Below are 19,171 nucleotides of genomic sequence, written 5' to 3' on the forward strand. Positions count from 1 at the left end.
CTCAGTTTTCTATGTTCATTTCTCCCTCGCTCCCATCCAGACCGATCACATGCGTTGGCTGACTATCACAGTAAATGGTTTGCTCTGTGACTGTCTGCACAAATAATTAGTTGTAAGATATGAATTGAGTAGCTCCTATTAAAGCAATGTTGGGAAAAGAAAGGGACATGGGAGCATGTAAGTCACACTGCGTTGAACGGCTCATTGAATATCCCATAAATCCCAGGGGTAAAACATGTCACATCATAAGCTGTCCAAATTTAGCACTGAAGGGCCCAGTTCCTTTTGAAATAGGAAATTCCATTTGCCAAAGGACAGCTCCACAATACTCTCTGATATTCCATATCGGAAAAGAAGTAGCCCATGGCTTCCCTCTGTCTGTGATTGTTTTTCAAAATTGAAAACCCCATCAGATGGAAATCTGTCCAATCTAATGGTCCTGTGTGTTGGGTATTTGGCCATCTGTCTTTCATGGGTTCTAGGGCTTGAGGTGGAAGGAAGGAAAAAAACAACTATTACTTAACCCATTTCCCGTCACGATTCACGACTGAAGCAAGCAAACAAAGCAAAGCATGCCTACTTCCTGGTGGCAGCTCAGGACTTCCTGTGACCAAATCATCCCTTGAGTTGAGCATTTGTCTGCTGTTCACAATTGCCTCGTGGTGCTTGTTTTGATTACAGTAATTACTTGCACAATATGTCTCTTTCTGATTTCGCCATGTTTCCAGCCTAAAGTTGCTTTGAGCAGCACACCATATTCTTAACGATAGACAGACTGTCTGTAGTTCTGATTAAGTGTTGGGTAAACACGAGGGTCACACTTTATTTGGATGGTCTGGATTTTCCATCTGTAGTTTCTCTACAGATGGTCGTACTTTCAGCAAACAATCTGTTGATAAGCAACTGCTTGCTAAGGTTACAGTTAGGCTTAGGTTTAGAATAAGGGTTAGGGTAAGGGTTACATTTAGGGTTAGGATGAGGGTAGGTCATGGTTAGAGCTAGAGTTAGGTAGATAGTAAGTTGAAATGTTACTGATAGTCTGTAGATGGTCTATAGAGCAAATAAAGTGTTACCAAACATGAGTAATATATCACCTGACATCCCATCTCAGGAAACAGATCTCCCTCCCTCCCTCCCTCCCTCCCTCCCTCCCTCCCTCCCTCCCTCCCTCCCTCCCTCCCTCCCTCCCTCCCTCCCTCCCATCAGTCCCTCCCATCAGTCCCTCCCATCAGTCCCTCTCTCCTTTCTGCCATCTCTTTTTCACATGCACTTCATGACAATTCAGAAATGACAGCGGCTCTTTTTTTTCTGCTGGGATATCACTTTTCTCCAGAGCTGTCCAGTTGGGATGACTTTGTCATGCTCTTCTGCCTCTCTCATTTACATAGAATGTACAGAACCAGGCCCGGAGATGCCCCGAGGCCAATAGGAGAGCAGCATCTGTGCCGTGCGCCTCCCTATCAACCCGCTCCACAGTCCAACAAGGACATGCAAACCTGGGAACGAATGTGTTGAGCTTCACTGGCCCTGTTTACAATGACATGCAAGTGTTGTATAATTGTGACCAAAAGTGATCAAGACGATGTATGCTTGGAATACCTCAGGGCCAAAAGAAATGGCACGTTTGTGAATTGTAGTTGTTGGGCTTGTGCTCAGATGAGGAGTAGAGTTGTCGTGTTGTTCTGACATCTGAACCAGATGAGGGAGCGGCCTGAAACATTGCAGCAACAAGCAGCTCTGCCCCATGTTATCATACAGACAGACACCTGTCTTCCTTTGGCCCTCTTATCAATCCCATGTGGAGAGGTTAGGTACTATATCTTCATTATCGGCACTCTGCATTGTGCAGGACAGCTGTGGACTGGACACTATTTCCATCTTGGCCAGTAAAACAAAAAGACCACCACCAAGTGAGAAGGGTTCAAATACCTGGGAAGGATGTGTCTGTGTGCGTCGGTGAAAATGTCATGGTCTTGCTTTTCACTCTGCAGCGGGAGAACAAGCAACTTATTGGACCTGGGGCAAAGGACAAGAAGGAAAACGCTAACCAGGAATTGTACTAATTGCATATTTTACAGTTTAGTCATTTATCAGATTCTCTTATCCAGAGTGACTTACAGGAGCAATTACGGGTTAAGTGCTTTGCTCAAGGGTACGTCGACAGATTTTTTCCCCTAGTCGGCTCTGCTAGGCTACCTGATTGCTTAATATGCACATATGATCTCATTCTCTCTTTAGGCAAAATACACTCAAAAGCTATATTTTCTGTTATTCTTAACTTAGCCCTCTAAAAATAACTGCAGTAACACATACTACTTGCACACAGACACAGACACCATACCAAACCAGTAAGGCAGGCACCTATTCGTCATGGGCTAAAAAAGTTGTGCAGTCAAACCTCCATCCTCGGTATAAAATCTGTCATGCCACATGTTTGGTCCTAAATCTTGGCTGAGGGGTAGGCCTGGAATGAGTTGGTTCCCTGGATGTTGTGGCGCTCACCCTTCTCCGACTGTCAGTGCTGTTGGGTCTCTGGGGTGTGATTATTGCAGAGTGTTGTATGCTGCATAGAGGCAGGCTAGATAGGTTTAGAAGTTGTCTGTTTTCCCCCTCCCCTGCCACCTCCCTTTCTCTGCTTCAGTGTAATCTGCTAATGGTCATTTTCATGTAAAAGGAACAATTGGTTATCAAATTAAAACTAAGAGTCTATATTTTGGGGAAATGAAGGCGTAGATACATTTTTCAACCAATTAAAAAAAAAAATCTCAATTTTAAGCATAGGTTAATGGCTTTGATTTCTGGTCAAACAGATAGAAAAGGGGTCTTAGAAAACATCTACCAGAATAAGTCTTAAAAGGTATTAGAAATATATCAAAACACTATCATGTTGAAGTAAAGACCACTAACTAATATCAACACTTATATTTAGTTTTGGATAAATTGTTTGCCTTCTGTAAGTTTACAAAACATTGCCTTGTGCCTTGTAATTCCATTACCAAAGACCAACATCTTTGTCACGTTGGGAACAATGATTCGGGAGACAGGCGCAGGGATCGGAATAGGTTTATTGTATTACACGCTTTAAAAAAAGGTGTTGTCCAAAATGTAAACCCAACATGTAAAGTGTTGGACCCATGTGACACGAGCTGAAATAAAATATCCTTATTTCTCTCATATTTTGTGCACAAATTTGTTTACATCCCTGTTAGATGGATTATCATGGAGAAATACTCACTATCTGACAGGTATGGCATATCAAGAAGCTGATTAAACAGCATGATCATTACAATGGTGCACCTTGTGCTGGGGACAATAAAAAGCCACTCTAAAATGTGCAGTTTTGTCACACAACACAGTGCCACAGATGTCTAATCGACCTGGCCGGGGTATCCTGGAAGGATATTGATCTCATCCCGTCAGTAGAGGATGCCTTGTTATTTTTTTTAAATGCCTTCCTCACCATCTTCAATAAGCATGCCACAGGGTTCAATTCTTGGACTGACTCTCTTCTCTGTATACATCAATGATGTCGCTCTTGCTGCTGGTGAGTCTCTGATTCACCTCTATGCAGACGACACCATTCTGTATACTTCTGGTCCTTCTTTGGACACTGTTTTAACAACCCTCCAGACGAGCTTCAATGCCGTACAACTCTCCTTCAGTGGCCTCCAATTGCTCTTAAATACAAGTATAACTAAATGCATGCTCTTCAGCCGATCGCTGCCTGCACCTGCCCTCCCGTCCAACATCACTACTCTCACTACTCTGGACTAGAATATGTGAACAACTACAAATACCTAGGTGTCTGGTTAGACTGTAAACTCTCCTTCCAGACTCACATCAAACATCTCCAATCCAAAGTTAAATCTCGAATTGGCTTCATATTTCGCAAACAAAGCATCCTTCACTCATGCTGCCAAACATACCCTTGTAAAACTCACCGATCCTCGACTTCGGCGATGTCATTTACAAAATAGCCTCCAATACCCTACTCAATAAATTGGATGCAGTCTATCACAGTGCCATCCGTTTTGTCACCAATGCCCCATATACTACCCACTACTGCGACCTTTACGCTCTCGTTGGCTGGCCCTCGCTTCATACTCGTCACCAAACCCACTGGCTCCAGGTCATCTACAAGACCCTGCTAGGTAAAGTCCCCCCTTATCTCAGCTCGCTGGTCACCATAGCAGCACCCACCTGTAGCAGGCGCTCCCCCAAAATCAATTCTTCCTTTGGCCGCCTCTCCTTCCAGTTCTCTGCTGCCAATGACTGGAACGAACCACAAAAATCTCTGAAACTGGAAACACTTATCTCCCTCACTAGCTTTAAGCACCAGCTGTCAGAGCAGCTCACAGATTACTGCACCTGTACAAACAACTACCTCTCCCCCTACTGTATTTATTTATTTATTTTGCTCCTTTGCACCCCATTATTTCTATCTCTACTGCACATTCTTCCACTGAAAATCAATGGATCGACTGAGACCAGCCACCCAGACAGCTGATGTGGAGCTGATGCTTTGCTGCGCCTGGCTCCCCAGTGGGTGGGTCTATGCCCTCCAGGCCCACCCATAGCTGCACCCCTGCCCAGTCATGTGGAATCCATAGATTAGAGCCTAATGAATTTATTTCAATTGACTGATTTCCTTATATGAACTGTAACTCAGTAAAATCGTTGAAATTTGTTGCATGATGCATTTATATTTTTGTTCAGTATAGAATCCAAAAGGGTTCTTCCGCTTCCCCATAGGAGGTCCCTTTTGAAGAATCCTTTTTGCTTCCAGGTTCCAAATCGGTAACAGAATTACAGAAAAATCAGTAACGGAATGACTTCAATTGAATTGGCTGCAATGGGAAATCATAGTAGTCACAGGCCACAGTTGGGCCACCTGCTATTATCCTCCCTTCCACTGGCGTACTGTTATGTTCAGCTCGTAGCTGTTTTCTTTCTGTCATCTGGTGGTCAAAGCAGGAGTGTGAAAACAGTCTGGACAACCCCTCCCCCCCTCTCTTCCTCTCTCTCTCCAGTTAGTGTTACCTCTCTCGGCTCTTACCGACACCTACCCATGAGCCCCCTCTCTTTCCATTTACTGTAACCAGTATCTGCACACACTGAGCACCGACCAACACCGGACGTCCATGGAGGTTGAAAAGTAGTTGAAATTTGGTCAGTCCGCCTTGGCCTTGATTTCAACGTCCACAGAGGTTGATTTTTGAGCAAGTTCGGACCGGCCTTGGACAAAATCTGAACCAATCATTGTCTATGTTTCACAAGTTTGGACAGCATAGTACATAGTACAGTGAAGCACATATAGTACAGTAAAGAAAAGTAGAGTAGAGAATAGTTCAGTACAGTACATTTGAGTAAATTAGAGTTCAGTACAGTAGAGCACACTAGAGTAGAGTACAGTATAATGTACTATACTGTACTCTTCTGTGATGTGCTGTGCTCTACTGTTCTGTACTGTGATGTCCAAACTTGTGAAACATAGACGTCGATGATTGGTTCAGATTTGGCCTTGTTTTGGGGTGAAGATCATTACAATATTAGCCAGTGTATAATACCCATACGTGCAAATAATGATATTGCGCAGTTCTACCTTTGTGGACCAATTCAGGATACATCACCATGAAGAAAATGACATTCATATCCATAATGATGATGTAATACAGATCAGGGACCCTTGATGTAATTTTTTTACCGTAATTCTGTTATTGGGTGTAAGTCCACTTCACTCACTGTAGTTCAATAACCAAAATAGATTTATTTCAAACTCAAGGTGTCTATGGTTTGTTAAACTTAGAAATCAATGTTTTTTGTTTGGCGTATATATTTTATAGTGAAAAATCGGATTCTCAGCATAATTCCGTTATCGTGGAATTTCCCTAATCCTGCCTTGAGTGCTGTCGTCATGGCAGCGTTAAGGCTGGAATTGTGCTCATTTTGTTATATCATCGATTCCCTTCTCTTCCAGTCAGCTTATCTCTGCCTTTCATCACGCTTTCCTGCCTCTCGCTCTTGGATCAGTTCCTTGGAACCCTTTTTATCACAAGTGATGGCTGGTATGATTGACAGATTGAAGGCATTATCAGGGACAGGGTCACGCAGAGTGGCAACACAGCAGGGAGGGCTTATAAATAAACTGATCATACATTCCAACAATTCTGGAAAAATAACTGAAGGTCCGGGGTATTTCACACACACAGTACCATTTCTAGTTTTTACGTTGCTGATGTTTGGAATGTTTTGTGCATATAGATTTATGGGTAGTACTTTTTTTGTCTATCTGAAGGACATTGAACCCCAACTCACAGCTCTTTTAGTTTAGGTGGACCTGAATAGCAAAATATTCATGAGATAGAGGTGCTCAAAGTTGACCCATTTTGCATAACCCACCATACTATGAGACATCCATGTCTTCATCACTGGAAAAGATCAATAGTTGAGTTTAATATAATTTAAAAGCTTACGAACAGGGTTGACAACCTATTTAATCATTTCTTGAAATATATATTTTCAACCTTCAGCGTCAATTATCTTCAAACGTGTTGTGTTGTGTCCGTCATCGATTGAAACACATGTTTTTTTTACAGGGTGGGTAGAAATTGAAATCATAAAATGGACCTATCCCTTCAGACCACTGCAGTTTAGCTGGTACGCCATTTAAATTGAATTGACATTTTTACTTTTTCTAATTACTTCCACAAAGATGTGTATATTCTATTTTCTGTATTTCTATGATTTCAATAGGTTTCCTATGGAGGATTGACAGTATTTTTAAAACAGATATTCCCATTAAAGTAAATATTCTCTGATGTGTGGACATCCAACCATCTTTGTGGTATCATTTAACAGTCAAAATGTCCATTTGATTCCCATTTTAGTACATTCATCAGGCAAAACATGAACCCCACCCTGTATTCAGGAGCATGTTGTGACTCAACCGATAGCAGGCACAACACATCATTTTCAGGGCTGTCCCCAAATAAATAAAAATCTTTGTTTATTGCAAGTCATCTGTTCTTTCAACCAATTGATTGCTGGAAATGATTTAACGTGTATTTTTCCATATATAAAGACATGTTTTAATAAAATCAACTTTGTGCATTGAGTTTGTCTGATGCTTTAAACTTACGGTTTGATGCCTCAAGAGGGTGCCAGAGATCTAGATAACCAGAAGAAAATAAACTTGACCTGACCCAACTATTCTCCTCCCACTCCTGCTGGCTTTCGCATATTCTGCCATTACTGTCCTGAAGTTACTGGTACTAAGTAGATAGGCTATAAATGATATTGGCTACACATGGCCTGTCTGCAACTATTAACTTGGGTCCGGCCCAAAGCTTGCAAACTTGCAACGTATAAAATATTCTGGGCCCTCAGTTTCCAGCACCAGTGAGCTTAATGCAGACACAGCTGTAGGCTATTTGCGCAAGGGATAAGAAGCCGTGCTTAACTTGGGCTGGAGCTCACTGGAGTTGAGTACCGGCACCTCAGATTTTCTGCTGCTTCAGCTCTTGTTCCTCTTATACATTGAGGAACTATCGTAATTCTCAATGGATGTAAAAAAATATATACTGTTTGCTTGCTGTTTTAGGTGAAGAAAAGATGACTTTGAGAATCTCCACAGGTCATCACTGGTGGTGTGTTAAGGCAATCAGAAATATTTCAGGCCCCCAAATGGGCACAATTTATATGCCTACATGTGCGTGCAGACCAGGTAGCCTATAGACTCAACATTGAAAGGAGCACTCCAAACAAAAGACAATGAATAAATTGACACAACTCGTAAATGGAATTAAATAAACCAAAACTTGTTTCTCACAAGTGTAGCACAGGTTCTGCATTCTGCAAACAATGTGTCCACTCCGACAATGAGAAGAAGAAGACTGGAATAATATTGAATGCATTAAAAAAAATGACCGTAACCAAAGTAACAAACATTGTAGATTAGAAATGATAGGAATTAACAGTAAATGTACTACTGGTGATATATGTAATGGGGAATTGATAGACACTAACATTCAAAGGCAAACAATTCACACAATGCACAAATTGGTGGGAGAGAGCGCATTTTGGAGAGAGAAGTGCATTGTGCATCTGGTCAATCTGACATCTGCATTGGCCTTGCTGCATTTACGGTGATATGGCCTCAGCAGAAGTGAGGGCATTCATACTTCTTGCACTTCACGGAGCAATGCATAGATGTTGTCATGGAAGTGAGTTTATGTTTATACAGGATGTACCGCCCCCACGTACCGTCAACCAATCATGTCAATTCGGAGCTATACAAAGCCTTCAGCATTGTTAAAAAATTTGGGAGGTGCATTCCGATGTGATACAGAGCTAGATTTGACTTCAGACGCCTCACAAGTCCTCAACTGGCAGCTTCATTAAATAGTACCCGCAAAACACCAGTCTCAACGTCAATAGTGAAGAGGTGACTCTGGGATCATGGACTTCTTGGCAGAGTTGCAAAGAACATTTTTATTTTCCACCATAATTTGCAAATAAATTCATTAAAAATCCTACAATGTGATTTTCTGGAATTTTTTTCTCATTTTGTCTGTCATAGTTGAAGTGTACCTATGATGAAAATTACAGGCCTCTCTTATCTTTTTAAGTGGGAGAACTTGCACAATTGGTGGCTGACTAAATACTTTTTTTTGCCCTACTGTAGATATTCCATAACATTTTTTGCAGTTTCCAGCTACAATAGTCATTTACAACATTAACAATGTCTACACTGTATTTCTGATCAATTTGATGTTATTTTAATGGACAATTTTTTTGCTTTTCTTTCAAAAACAAGGACATTTCTAAATTGTATAACTTGGATCAAATGTTTCGGGTAGCTTTCCACAGTTTACATACACTAAGTTGACTGTGCCTTTAAACAGCTTGGAAAATTCCAGAAAATTATGTCATGGCTTTAGAAGCTTCTGATAGGCTAATTTGGACTGACTTGGACTGAAATAGATTGTGGTACTCATTTTGGGTGCTAGTACTCTTTATATTTAGGAGCAGGAGCTCCACAATACTTTTGAGCTAATATTCTATAAGAGGAACAAGAGCTCAATGAGCTCCTGCCCAAGTTAAGCACTGATTCTTAGCCCTTGCGCAAATAGCCTCAAAGTCAACTTAGTGTATGTAAACTTTTGACCCACTGGAATTGTGATACAGTGAATAAGTGAAATAATCTGTCTGTAAACAATTGTTGAAAAAATGACTCGTGTCATGCACAAAGTAGATGTCCTAACCGACTTACCAAAACTATAGTTTATTAACAACTATAGTTTGTTAACAACAAGAGTGGTTGAAAAATTAGTTTTCATGACTCCAACCTAAGTGTATGTAACTTCCAAACTTACATACTTCAACTGTATGTATTTGTTACTGCTCGACTAAAACAATCAAGGTTGACCAACAGCCTAACGACCAAACAATCGACCGGCCGACTAATTGGGGTCAGCCCTAATATTCGTTGTATGTTTTCCTCAATAAATTGTCAAATAGTTTGACAACTATATAATTTAAGATTTTAAATGATATTATTGTCAACTGTATGTTTTGACCATTGATGTGGACACATGGATGTCTGTCTCATGGTCTGGTGGGGTGTATGATCAATAGATTGATTTGGAGCAACTCCAAATCAACTCCAATGTTTTGTCATTCAGGCCCAAAAGGGGTTCTGTCAATAAGTGACGGAGTTATAATGGATTTACCCCTGATCCAGGTGTTGAGCCATCCTTTCACTTTCTGTAAAGCTGCTGCAGTGCAGATGGTCTGGTGTTATGAAACCTCTAGCTTCTTTCTGCCTCAGTCAGGACTTTTTGAAATCTGGAGGTTTTAATGTGTGTGTGTGTGGCTGACAGCCTCCTTATGGTTGTCATGAGGAGCATTACTAGCAACTTCTCATCTTAAGATTCTTCTCAAGATGGCATCCTCCTCTCTTTGGGATGTTTTGATCTCAATTCAGGTATTTTCCAAATCTCCCAGCCAAAATGTTTGTCCATAGTGTCCATAGTGACAAAGCTCTGGAAGGTTACCATTTTGGGAATGTAGCCTAGTAATCATTCTGAATTTATAGGCCAATTCAAACCCTTTTTGGGCCGCTTAAATCATGTATTTGTCACATTGCCTTTTTACAGTCAGGTTGTGATTGTTGTTGGCAATTGTGAATCACGGCACATCTATTCGTTTTATAGTTCAACCTCACAGCTTTTGTACTTCTGAAATCTCAGGCAGCAGTGTCGGAACATTGTCTTCAAACCGCCTGAGCACTTTTTACTACTTCTCCCGGCAATCATCTTATACACCAGCTGTAAAAAAAACTAATGTACTTTAAAATGTTGTGACCATGATAGGGTTTTATCACACACGTTGACAGATTGTATATTGATGCCTGAGGAGGCATACACCGGTAAGAGTCATTGGTTCTCACTGTGCTGGAGGAGTCCTGGAGGAGTCCTTTGCCTTGCAGAAACTGTCAGAGGTCAGTTATATTGACATTTGGAGTCACGATCAATGCTGTTTGATTGCTATTAAGCTGCTTCGCTGCGTACTAGTGCTGAAACAGATGCTCCAGACTTGCTGCTCGCTGAGACATGACACATGCCTGACCACGCTCACTATATCTCTACTAATATTGTTTCAATTTAAATTGAAGCCATGTTTTAGTTTCAATACCCATAGGAAAGTTTGGATAGCTGTTTCTATCGCTGCAGAAATGTATCGGTGCACAGTATAGGGTGACAATTGGGTGGATCATGATTCATGTTTCAATTGATTGAAACCGTGTTTTAGTTTGAAATTCTTATGGAAAGGTTTAAATAGCTTTTCCACGACTGTAGAAACTAATGAAGTACTGTAAGGTATAGGGTGACTATTTTGGGTGGATTGTGATTGGTGGGAAGATTGTCAAGCATTGTTTGGTGGAATGATAGGCGAGTCGATGAGAGGCATTTTTAGGTAAAGGGATACTGCACATAGGTAGTGTCTGGGACAGGGGGAACAGAGAGAGAAGATGGAAGTTCAGGTTAACAGAGACTGACAGGCCTGTCTATAATTCAGCTCGGTGGTGTGTGGACGTGGCAGCAGGACCATGGCGTGGGCGCTGTGAGGCCGAGTTAGACACTGAACAGGTGGGGTTGGGCCCTGGACCTCCGTTCCCCTTGGGCTGCTCAGGCAGGGTGCCAGATGGAAGATGGTATGCCAGGGAGCCTCCCGACGGGAAACTGCAAGGGCCGCGTTTGTTCCGCTGACACCCAGCATCTCAGCCCGACCTGGGCAAGCGTACATTCCTCAAAGTGATGGGCCTGGTGCTCTCTCACACACACACTCTCTCTTTCTTTCTATCTCTCTCTCTCTCTGTCGCTCTCTGTCTCTATCCCACCTTCTCTCCTTTATCCTGCGGTCTATCACATACTCTCTTTCTCTGGCTCCCTCTCTGTCCGTCTCGCTTCCCCCTCTCTCTTTCTTTCTTCATCTTCTTCCCGTAACCCCTGGTGAGGCGTGCAGGATTCCTCCCCTGCTGAGGGGATTAAGAGTCTGGGAGGCATCAGGGATCTGATTGGACAGGACCTGCTCTTGTTCCTATTGGACGGGCTTGGGCTAGTGCAGCAGTGGTGGGCTCTCAGAGCCAACAGGGGATTGGACAGGACAGCAGTGGGCTCCACTGTGGTTGTGTAACAAACCTCAAATTCAGGGAGGGACATCCTAGCATCAGGTACGAGTTAGCGAGGGAATTCCACTGGCTTTAGAGAACTTTAGATTTCCACAGATAGACATGCTGTGCTCTCTCTAAGGGTTTTGAATCTGCGAAAAGCTTAGACTTTTGGAGCAAAGCGTTGGCACTTATGGAGGGTGGGAAAGTCAACAGCAGGCGACGCAGAGAAGCAAATGCTTGTCACACGCTCCCATAGCGTTTACTTTACAGCAGCTTTCTGTTGTTTGTCCAGGAGATTCCATTTAGAAATCAGGTGATCCGGAGTTGTGAGGTCCGACTTGAGGAGCATTTGTATGTCATTTTGTCTCACTCTTTCTTCTCGCCTTTTCCACAGGTCCTGTGGCACCTGGACATCTTTCGGCGGAGCTTCCGGCAGCTGACCACACACAAGTGCATGGAGGACTCGTGTATATTCTGTGCCCTGAAGGTAAGAGGCTAGACCTGTGGGTGGAGATGAGAGGGAGGCCTGGGGGTGGAGAACAGGTGGTTCACTTATTAATGAATCATTTCCATGTAATGCCTACCAAAGAATGCAGATAGAATATGGTTCTTTTGGTATTGGACTATTGTATTTTATTTTCAACAGTAAATTGATCAAATATGTCATTTTTTTCAAGTTACTTCTGTGAATTTAGTTCTTATGCATAGCTGTGCCCCCTGAGAGATGACCATGATTTTGAATGGGAGTTCTGGGATGTGAATATTTGTGTCTTAACATGTCAGTAATTAAGCCATCTCCCCTGGTGTGGATAGACAGTGGTTGGATGTCTGGCCAGTGGTTATGGATTATTATGGACCATTGATCTCTCTCTGATCAAGCATTTTGCAATAACATCTGCTATGTGACCAATCAAATTGGATTTGAATACATTTGATTTGAGCTGGACAGGCCGCTGAATGTAGATCACTCTCGCTCTCTCTCTCTCCGTGTGTTATTTGCCAAATGACTGCGGCAATCGCAATGATCGTTCAAATAGCAAAACAGGGACACCCCTAGTGACCAATGACCATCTCTATATGTCTCACCGCGACCATCTGTCTGTCTCTGTGTAAGTAAGTGTCTGTCTGTCTGTCTGTCTGTCTGTCTGTCTGTCTGTCTGTCTGTCTGTCTGTCTGTCTGTCTTCCTGTCTTCCTGTCTGTGTGAGGGTGGTCTCTCTAACTTTAGTCTTACTCTGTAACTGACTCTCTGTTATTCATTCCAAATCTATTTCTGATTGTCTGTCTCTTTGGCTGGCTGGCAGAACCAAACTAGCTTTGCCACTAAGCTTACTCCCATTACACCACAAGACTCACCCTGTGGGCCAGCAGGTTTGTTTCTCCTGGTTTGAGTCATTGATTCCATCTTAATGAAGAGGCAAGTTTCACGCTCTCATACGTACCAGAGGAGACAGTCGAGGGTGCGGAAATGCCTTTTGAGTGGCTGTAGGATGGCACTCCACACACTCAGCCGTGTGCAAATTTCACACCCAAATGCAGATTTAAATGGGCTCTTCTGAAACTGAGTGGTTTGATGATCTGCGATGCTTAGGGCTGCATGGCCCATCGGAGGGGTTCGATGGTGATATTTGAAGGCATGTCTGGTTCCTCTGTTTCACACACAGTCTGCGTGGCAGGCATAGCTAAGAGCAGCTGGATCTGGCTAGCAGGCTGGACTTGGAGAGCGACAGAGCCCTGTGAATTTAACAAGGCCATCCTTTTAGCTACCGACTGACTAGGTCTGGTCCTTTTGACTGTGACAGGTTATTTGATTTCACACCAGTGTCTACCTCAGAGTCATGGTCAGAAATGTAGGCCTAAGTGTACTTCTGTTGCTCCCTCTGCCCTTGCTCTCTCTCTTTCACTCTTGCACTCCATCTCTCTCCCGCTCTCTGCTCTTTCATTCTCTCCCTCCATCTCTCTCTCCCTCCCATTCACTATCCCCTCTGCTCTCTCCATCTCTCCCTGTGCTCTTTCCCCTTGCCTCCGTCTTCCTCTCCCTCCCTCCCTTCCTGCTTCTGGTCTTTCTCTCTCTTTCTCTCTTTCTCTCCCTTGATGTCTCAGCCTTATCAGAATTCACCAGGGCTCATTTGAAGGGTCGATTACAAGGCATTTAATTTGTGCAGAATTATAAGGCTATGATAATTTATCCTCTCTCCACCTCCTTTTCTGCCTCTCATGTTCTCTCTCCCTCAGCTCACCTCACTCACCTCTTCTCTCTCTCTCTCTCTCTCTCTCTTCCGTATGCAAGATAAGTTGAGGTGCAGCGGCAGGGCAGATGTGTGTGTGTACGTGTGTGCGTGTGTGCGTGCGCACATGTTTGTGTTTGTGGGTGCGCATGTTTGTGTGTTTATGTCTGCTTGTTCAGGGTGTTCTTGTCTGAGTAAATGGAAATACATGATTTAAAACAGGGAAGACATATTGAGACCTAGGTCTCTTTTTCAAATGCGCCCTGCAACATAAATATAGGCATTATATCCAAAATGTGTGTGTGTGTGTGTGTGTGTGTGTGTGTGTGTGTGTGTGTGTGTGTGTGTGTGTGTGTGTGTGTGTGTGTGTGTGTGTGTGTGTGTGTGTGTGTGTGTGTGTGTGTGTGTGTGTGTGTGTGTATACAGTTGAAGTCAGACGTTTGCATACACTTAGGTTGGAGTCATTAAAACTCATTTTTCAACCACTCCACAAATTTCTTGTTAACAAACTATAGTTTTGGCAAGCCGGTTAGGATATGTAAACCCCATGACACCGCGCAGGAAGGAGACGCGTTCTGTCTCCTAGAGATGAACGTATTTTGGTGCGAAAAGCGCAAATCAATCCCAGAACAACAGCAAAGGACCCTGTGAAGATGCTGGAGGAAACAGGTACAAAAGTATCTATATCCACAGTAAAACGAGTCCTATATCGACATAACCTGAAAGGCCGCTCAGAAAGTAAGAAGCCACTGCTCCAAAACAGCCATAAAAAAGACAGACTACAGTTTGCAACTGCACATGGGGACAAAGATCGTACTTTTTGGAGAAATGTCCTCTGGTCTGATGAAACAAAAATAGAACCGTTTGGCCATAATAACCATTGTTATGTTTGGAGGGAAAAGGGGGAGGCTTGCAAGCTGAAGAACACCATCCCAACGTGAACCACAGGGGTGGCAGAATCATGTTGTGGGGGTGCTTTGCTGCAGGAGGCACTTCACAAAATAGATGGCATCATGACAATGGAAAATATTGAAGTTTGGTCGCAAATGGGTCTTTCAAATGGACAATGACCCCAAGCATACTTCCAAAGTTGTGGCAAAATGTCTTAAGGACAACAAAGTCAAGGTACTGGAGTGGCCCTCACAAAGCCCTGACCTCAATCCCATAGAAAATGTGTGGGTAGAACTGAAAAGGCGTGTGCGAGCAAGGAGGCCTACAAACCTGACTCAGTTACACCAGCTCTGTCAGAAGGAATGGGCCAAAATTCACCAACCTATTGTGGGAAGCTTGTGGAAGGCTACCCAAAACGTTTGAGCCAAGTTAAACAATTTAAAGGCAAAGCTACCAAATACTAATTGAGTGTATGTAAACTTCTGACCCACTGGGAATGTGATGAAAGAAATCAAATCTGAAATAAATCATTCTCTCTACTATTATTCGGACATTTCACATTATTAAAATAAAGTGGTGATCCTACCTGACCCAAGACAAGGAATTAAATGTCAGGAATTGTGAAAAACTTTAAATGTTTAAATGTATTTGTCTAAGGTGTATGTAAACTTCCGACTTCAACAGTATACACTACCGTTGAAAAGTTTGGGGTCGCTTAGAAATGTCCTTGTTTTTGAAAGAAAAGCAACATTTTTGTCCATTAAAATAACATCAAATTGATCAGAAATACAGTGTTGACATTGTTAATGTTGTAAATGACTATTGTAGCTGGAAACAGCAGATTTTTTTATGGTATATCTACATAGGCCCATTATCAACAAACATCACTCCTGTGTTCCAATGGCACATTGTGTTAGCTAATCCAAGTTTATCATTTTAAAAGACTAATTGATCATTAAAAAAAACTTTTACAATTATGTTAGCACAGCTGAAAACTGCTGTCTGATTAAAGAAGCAATAAAACACCAGTCTCGACGTCAACAGTGAAGAGGTGAAATTAGTGTTAACTTGATATAAAGGATATTGACCCCCTTCCAGTTGCGATGCACCCTATGTGGACCCTGTGAATGTATCATTTTGTTGTACAATCCGTGAATATTTTCTGTTGAGTCCATTCCTGTTATTCCAGAGAGTGTTACGCTGTTGTTGACCCCGCTGTGTTACTGTGTCTCTTGTTGTTTCTAGAGTATCTTTGCTCAGTTCCAGTTCAGCAGTGAGAAGGTGCTGCCATCTGACGCGCTCCGCAGCGCCCTGGCCAAGACCTTCCAGGATGAACAGCGCTTCCAGCTGGGCATCATGGACGACGCTGCAGAGTGCTTCGTAAGCGACAACCCTCCCTTTGCTCCTCCACTTCTTCCTACTTTACCCCCTCACTATTACTCTCTCAGCTCACTTATTCCTCCATTACTTACCTCATCCCCTCACTTCCCTACGACGTCCATTACCCTTCATTCTTCCACTCCTGCTCTCTCTCTCTTCTAATACACCTACATGCTTAGCAAACAGAACAGAGCTAAGAGATCAGCTAAAAGTGATCTCATAACAAAATGTTCCATGTTTAAAAATCAGACTTTTGCAGTGCCGTAACATTTAGAAAACAATGGCTGGGGACACTATTTACTTTGGGAGAACAAAAGAAAAGTGTGGGAAGTGTTTTTGTCTCTGGGAAGTTGCAGTGCAGAGCTCTCTACAAGGCTTTTACCCTGATCCCAGTGACAGTAAGCAGTCCACCCAGCCTCTACCACACTACCACAAAGAAAGAAACTTTGCCATTTCCCCCCCCTGACTAGCTCATTTTATAAGCAACGCAGCTAGGCAGCCAGCCAGAGGATTGTTCCATACCCTGTACCCTCTCTGGGCCTATTCTCTCCTCTCAACCTCTCTCTCCCCACTTCTCTTTATGTTCTGCTGACAAGGGAGAACATACGGAAACTGCAACTTGGGTTGTTTTTTTTAGTAGTAGTATTCTGGGTATTTGGCTGCGGCTGCATTCCGGAGGCGGTGGGATGGTGGGCTGAGGCAGATGCTAAGTGTACATTGGAACCTCCCCGTGGTGACCCTCTCTCTGCAGTGCTACAGAACTCCCACCGCTCCGAGGGCTCCTGCCTGCAGTTAGAGTGATAAATCACCCAGTAAATTAGCTCAGATGGCCAACCAGAGCCTCTGTGTGTTTTGCAGTGCAGCACCTTGCTGCTTCACTGAGTTTAAAACAGTAATCCACTCAAAAACTATATTTTTGTTTATTAGTCCACTGTTGATGCAGTCCCAAAATGTTTCCCATGTCAGTGATCACGTTTTCAATATATCGGACTTTCAAAAATCGAATTGTAGATGCATCTTCATGAGGATGTGGCAAGTTACAATTTGCATTTTGAACGTCCTATGTCTTGAAGACATGATTGCTGACGTGCAAAACATTTTGAGACTGAATCAACAGTAGATTAATTTTTTTAAATATATCAAAAGATAGTTTTTAAGTGGATTATTCCTTTAAGCAATGTAAGTTTTCTCAAGATTTTCACGAGGATATTTTCTTTGTGTGTTGGTTTTGTCATGACGTAGTAATGTGATTCAGTTAACAACACATGTGGACAAGCACATACACACTTGCTTACACACACAAACACAAACAGGAATAAAGCCAACATGACTGTCTCTAACTGTTGCCCCCACAGGAGAACATCCTAATGCGGATTCATTTCCACATCTCAGACGAGACCAAAGAGGACATCTGCACAGCCAAGCACTGCATCCCACACCAGAAGTTTGCCATGACGCTTTTCGAACAGGTCAGCACAAACACAAGCCTCAGTACAAACACAAGCCACAGTACAAACACAAGCCTCAGTACAAACACAAGCCTCAGTAACTTATTTAGATGATCAGTCAATCCATTCTCTTTTCATCTCAGAATTGACCCCCCCCCCCATCCATTTCTCTGTCATTAACTGAAGTCAAACCAGCTGTGCTTATCTTAGTGGTGTAACTCTTTGTATGTTTGCAGTGTGTGTGTAGCAGCTGTGGGGCCTCCTCTGACCCACTGCCATTCATTCAGATGGTGCACTACATCTCCACCACATCCCTCTGGTGAGTAAATCCTTTGACTTGGGAAAACAGCATTGAGCTGACTGGTTCTGCCTAGATCTGACTGATGTTCTGACTGGTTCAGACTAGTTCCGAGGGGGTTCCTTCTGACCAGTTCTAACCAGTTCGGACGAGTTGACTAACACCATACATAGGCGCACATTTTATACGAAAGTGAAAATTGATGGGCACTGCTCTCCAATTGAATTTTGCTCCATTCACTCCACAAAGAGATGATTGAATGAAAAGCTTTTCCGGTCTCTTTTCCACGGAGCAGAGCAACAAAAAAAATCAACGCTCTCTCGGCCTAGAGACACAATGGTGACCGAATGTGCTTTCTCTCTCCTCCTCTAAAGAGAAGTAACCCGCTAGGTTAGATATCAGGTCGCCTAGGAACGGGTAATAGCTTTCTTCATTGTGGCAGTATGAGCTGTCCACCAAACCTCTCTGGGCTGTGGGAGGAGGAAGGAGGGATGAATCACCTGCATTCCCTCCGTTAGGCTGCGGACGAGCTGTAGTGAGCCAGGGGCTGCCTGCCTGCGTCTCCAGCTGTGGCGATGTCTGCAGCAAAGCCCTCAGGAAAGCCCAACACCAGTCTCTGTCTCTTCGTCTGCTGTAGCAGCCAGCCAGTCAGCCCAGAGTGCTTGTTATGTTATGAGCAAACTTCTTACGCAAAAGTGATGAAGTGTCTATAATAATATTCCAGGTGATTAGTCTGTTAGGTGTACTGTGTGGGCTCTGTCTAATTCCTCAACGCTATTTGGCCCTGATATGAGCCCAACATCCCCAACACCAGCACCTCTCTATCTGTTAGAGACACACCCACACAGACACACACACGCGTGCACACACACACACACACACACACACACACACAGACACACGCACCCACTCCCCCCCATAACCCTCAGAGGAGTATGTTGTATCCTGACAACGGTTTATATGCCAATAACAGGCCTCTCTCCTGCACCAGAGCACAGAGTTACAGTATAACCCTGGAGTGTCTTTGACAGAGCCCCAGAGAGACCTGGAGAGAATGGGAACGGAACAAAGAGTCACCTTGTAGACAAACGACTGGTCTAATGCCCTGCAGTCACATGATCAGTAGCACCAGTGTTAAGGCTGTAGCTGTAGTGCTCTCTATTTTAGAAGGATGTTTTTATCTGAAAGATGCTTACATTTAACACAGTATGTAGGGTGGAGTGGGGTAAGTTGAGCCATTTTTTACATTCAACT

The 19,171-nt window shown here is 43.1% G+C and overlaps 1 pseudogene; it reads left to right on the forward strand.

Annotated features, from left to right (window-relative positions):
* The window catches only part of LOC135512382 (inactive ubiquitin carboxyl-terminal hydrolase 54-like), a 129,047-nt pseudogene that overhangs the window by 75,765 nt on the left and 34,111 nt on the right, over positions 1-19,171 (forward strand).

Source organism: Oncorhynchus masou, chromosome 24 (assembly GCF_036934945.1).
Source record: "Oncorhynchus masou masou isolate Uvic2021 chromosome 24, UVic_Omas_1.1, whole genome shotgun sequence".
NCBI classification, from domain to species: domain Eukaryota; kingdom Metazoa; phylum Chordata; class Actinopteri; order Salmoniformes; family Salmonidae; genus Oncorhynchus; species Oncorhynchus masou.